Source organism: Diadema setosum, chromosome 14 (genome assembly GCF_964275005.1).
Source record: "Diadema setosum chromosome 14, eeDiaSeto1, whole genome shotgun sequence".
NCBI lineage: Eukaryota > Metazoa > Echinodermata > Echinoidea > Diadematoida > Diadematidae > Diadema > Diadema setosum.
In genome coordinates this window covers 30,503,087-30,508,242 of record NC_092698.1, presented here as the reverse complement: position 1 = coordinate 30,508,242, position 5,156 = coordinate 30,503,087, and the positions used below count along the sequence as shown (strand labels likewise).

Genomic DNA, 5,156 nt, shown 5'->3' with positions numbered 1-5,156 from the left:
TAGGGGTGGGCCGATCCCGGAGGTACTGCAATACCGGGCCAACCCGTGGCCAGGATGGAGCAAGCCCCTATTCCATGGCCTAGGTTCAAAAATCAGTTTAATATACAAGCGACTCGGTGAGTCGCGTTTCAGATATTAAGCTGAAAAGAACAGATACTACACATGATCTTAGCCAAAAGGCCGAGAAGCGATAACGATTTGTGATTATGATTTATATAGATACAGAATGCCAAACATTCAAGACACAATTACAAACTTGTGGTATTACCAGTTTCTCAGTCGAATATCATTAAATCTCGAGAAAACATCAGTAAATAAACACCATAACCCGTAACCGAAATCATACGAAGAGTCATTTGCATTACTCTATATTCGCATTCATCGAAAGGTTTTCAATATTTTGAGTAAAAATCATGTCAAAATCGCTGAAACGCGCCGGTACATATGCCCAACTTGTGTGTGCAGCCTTGCTGCATGCACGCAATGAGCCAATGCACTGTGCACTTTACACATAGGTCTACACATACAGAGAGAGAGAGAGAGAGAGAGGACGTTCATTATTTCATATGCAAATGAGAAATGCGGATACAATAATAGCCTTTGTACGGCTCGACGAGCACACGTGGCCGCACAGCTCATACTACATGCGTGTCAATCCGTATGCAGTTTGCGTGCGTGTGATGCGGCTCCATTCATATAGTATTTCGAACATTTTTTACGCAGTAAACACTCGTTAAATACTACACGTACAACGTTACTACAGAGGGTGATTTCAAGTTTGGTGCTAGCTTAGCACCGGCGATAAAACCGAACTTGAAGTCAGTCGGTGTAGGGAGGTTGACCTCAAAATCATGACGTATTTCTGGTTGCTGGTGTTGGGCTCGGTGTTAGCATGTAGTTAGCTGAACCGAGCTCCGCCGTTTGTGTTAGCACTTTAGGTGCTTTTTCCCCATTGACTGACACTAGCCCCTAGGGATTATCATCTTTTTTTATTTCTAGTTCGGTGCTGATGTTAGCGTTGCCGTGCGAGGCCCGCATTCACTTCCGTAATAGATGCACGTTTTACGTGCAAAGTCAATGGTAATGGTCTCCCACGTAACGTACACGAACACTCCAGACATGGCTGCTTTATCTGAGCCTGGGAGCAAATTTAAGATCGTTGTTTTTCAAAAAAAAAAGGAATGAAATTTGTGTCATTTCAATTTGTCTTCCCCATTATGAGTCTATAAAACTAAGCAGTTGTGGCTACATCTGTTAATATTTAACTGTAAATGACGCGAAATCATTTTTTCGTCGCGCTATTCCCATGGACTTCGCGGTGCTGTGGTTGCAACAACTAGCAGCTGACGATTGATGATTGTGATCGGTGTTTATCGGTATTTATCAGCGTTTATCGGTATTTATCGGTAGTTATTTCATACATGTGAATTTTCCAGGAAGGCTTAGGAAAAGCGCAGTGCTATTTTGGATTATGTTAATTTGCAACAGTTGAGTAGGGAAGGCATTCTTTTTGGTATTGATTTGCCAGACAAAGGAAAAGCCAAACTAGTTAATCACGTTATAATTTTGGTGAAGAAATTACTGGGTTGTTTGTTTGGTGTTTTGGGTTTTGTGTGTGTGTGTGTGTAAAAAAAAAAATAACACACCGCCAACGGAGTATTTGATTAAAAGTTTTTGAGAACAGAATAAGTCATAAGAAAAAAAAAAGTTCACAATCACACGCAGTACGTTTCCAATACATATGGAAAAGTGTGAAAACTGGAAAAAAAAAATCTATGAGTTTCTGTTTTGGTTTGGTTTTAGTAGGACCTATTGCACTTCCACCAGGAAATGCCTTTCGACGCATGTTTGTAAGTACATACTTGGTGTTACAAAAAAAAAAAGAAACATTCTCCATTTTGTATCCTTATAGTTCAAAACCTGTGTGTATCAGATAACACGGACGTTGATGTGAGTAATAGCTGAATAGAGTGCAATTTTGTTGGAGGTAATTAAAAATAAAAGTATAAATTAATTTCATTAAATTCAATATTGATTTTTAAGTTAGGGTTCAGAGTTTGCTCTATTTACAACCCACTGTACAAATTTATTTTAACTTTGCACAGGGTCAATTGGTGTGTATGGGAGTGTGTGGTGAAAACGCAGACAATGGCCGAGGTTTGAATGCTTTATCATTAAATTTATTCATGAGGAATTTAGTCTTTATTCATCCTGAAATGTAGTGCATGCAAGTACATGGAAGCATGTGCTTACTTTTTTTTTTTTCATGTGCATCCAGTTTACCTTTTACCACGAATTCAGACATAAAAGCATTTAATGTGCCTTGGAGCAAGAGACCAGAAGCCTAGTCAGCAAAGCTCTAAAAAGGTGGTATTCATGTCCATTGTTCACTGTCTTTGTAAGCACACACTCAAATTCTGGAACCTAACTTTATATAATATTTTATATAGCAATGTTCATGGTTTTAAAAAAATACCCCCCAAAAAAAATAAAATCTCTGACAATACCATACTCTACGATACTATAAATATGAAAAAAGAAGGAAAGAAAGAGAAATAAAAGTAAAGTTTCAGCTCGATATGAGCGCTATTATCATTGCTTAAACGAAGTGAGAAAAAACATGTGAGTGAGGTCTATACCCAGATTTCGCAACATTAGTTTCTCATCGAGAGTATAGTGTTAGTAGTAGTAGTGTTTGTAAATCATGCAGGTTCGTTGTATCAGCTTGTCGATAACATTATTTGTCGCAAATGTAGCTTGATACAGTGGCAGCCTAATTCTTGAAGATATTCGTATGAATATAGCTTGAAGGTCTCATTCTCTTGAAAGTCATTAAGCAGTAATCGATCAGCTGTTATACAGACGATGTATTTTCATTGAGCCAAAATATCAAAGGCTGTAAAAAAGTTGTTGTAAAAAAAAGAAGAAGCCAAATAACAATTTTTTTTTTCATTTCCCATTTGTAAGACAAGATGGCTGGATTGCCCATACTCAGCTGCAATATCATAGTGCTGCTGGTCTACCATGGGGTCCAGTTGTATAAACTTTGGGCGGACTACTTCACTGGGTAAAACATTACCCTGCTGTTTGCGATGACCGAATGAAGCGGGATCTTTTTAGACGTGCGTATGAGAGTTGTGAGTTGTCAAAAGTCAAATGCGCTTTATATTGACAGATCATTTATGGAAACTTACATTATGTCAAAGGGATGTCACGATAGAAACTTCTGTAGATGATGAAGTGTCAATTACTCATCTATTTTTATTAATTCAAATGACTGATTTAGAGAATCGTTTGAATAATGAAAGCGCCCACACGCGCACATCATTATTACATGCGCGACCATAAACCAGGGAGGTGAGAGTCTCACCTCCCTGCATAAACCATGCATGCAGAGCGATTACTTCTGGGAAAGTTCCCCCATCAGCGCACTGTTGCATTATGAGCTTTTTAAGAAGCGACAACTGGATATGATGAATGATGGAAGAATCAACTGCTCATTCATTTTTACTTATAAAGAAAATCAATTTCATTCTAGACATGCAAGTAATGAAAGTAATCTATATTTTATGCATGTATGTACGTATCATCAGTATACCTGCGTGAACGTAAAGCAAGCAGAGCAGTCTGTATCATCATACTGAGGGAGAAAAAAAAATGAACTCAGAGATGTCAGTTTTTTTCTTGTCTCTTTTTCTCTAAACACAAAAAGGCGAAGGGTAAATATGACGCACTGTCCCATCATACAAACGAAACAACCTATTTTGAGTTGTCCGTCAAATTATTATGAGCTGGTTCACTGATATTCAGGATATGACGATTATTCGTTGAGTTCCCTCAAATTTTCGTCTATCCATTGCTTTCATGTCACTGTCATGCGGTAGCGGACCACTTCACCAGGTTTGTATAATGCAATACTATTTTCTGTTAAGTGAAGTGGGATCGTTTACCAACGAAAGCAATGTCTATGTCAACCGTATATCTAACACGGATATTTGTCATTGTTTTGTACTAATATGCTGTTTCTGCACTCCAAGCTTCCATTGATATCTTTCTATCACTTTATGCTTTCTCAGCGCTTAGAGATTATAGTACTGCAAGAATCGAGCATCATTTATTCAGGATTGATTACTTGACTGACATTAGCCAGAAACTGATAACACTTAGTTTCACTTATGGAACTAACTTGTATTTAGTAAAACAACAAGATTAATAACTTAAATCAGCCGAAAAAAAAAAAGAAAATCTTCACAGATATTCTGAAAAAAAGGTTAAATGATACAGAAAGGAAGACACCAACGGATTACCACTATCTATGCTCATCGCTTTGTGGCTTAATCCTGTGACTATCGAGTCAACGTCACACACCCTTGGCAAGAGATTCTCAGAGATAAAGTCAAGAAGTGTTGTTTGAATTAGAAAAGAGATTAACGACAATAAAACATTAACGATAATGCAGTTCCCCGCTGTTCGATACCACCATGCAGAACAAGGATATCAAGTCTCGAATTTACATGGTGCTGGAATGCGGAAACGCAAAACTACGAAACGCGGTGATGCTCACAGCATCACAGAACAATAAAACCTGTTACGTCGTCATCAAACACGAAGAGATATTGTGAAGGACAAGTGGAATGATTTCCTCATGAGGCAGTCCGCTAGGTCGGTGCTGCTGTCGCTCCGACGGAAAGATTTTCTAAGAGTCACACAGAATGTGACGGACCAATCAAAACCACTCGACAAGGAAATACAAAGCTAGCAAAGGAGCGATGAATGGCTATGGCGATCAGTAACTGAAGACGAAAATATATCGCGACACAATAGTTTTGACTAAGCAGAGAGCAACACCCAAACTACCATAAATTGGATTTATGTGATAATTACTTAAACGTTTTATTCAAGGCGACGGAAACCAACAAATATTTGTTGATCGAAACAGGATGAGAAAAGATCAGTGAGATACAGGATAAGCAGACAGGATTCGCGCAAGCATTCATGAAGCCGTGATCAGACGTCGACCGTCGACAGACACGAAATGCGAGAAGAAGTGGAAATGCGGCATTGATCCGTCGTCGGAGTCTAGAGACTAGCTTGTCGAGAAACCGTCATTGATCCCGTTTTCGCGGGGACTGCGAGCTGACAGAAATCCGACAGAA

The 5,156-nt window shown here is 38.8% G+C and overlaps 1 non-coding gene across 1 annotated transcript; it reads right to left on the bottom strand.

The window, feature by feature from the left end:
• LOC140238380 (U2 spliceosomal RNA) lies at window positions 1-192 on the bottom strand. Its single transcript, XR_011901890.1, has one exon. It is a non-coding gene; the product is annotated as a U2 spliceosomal RNA (small nuclear RNA).
• Between the last annotated feature and the right edge of the window lie 4,964 nt (window positions 193-5,156).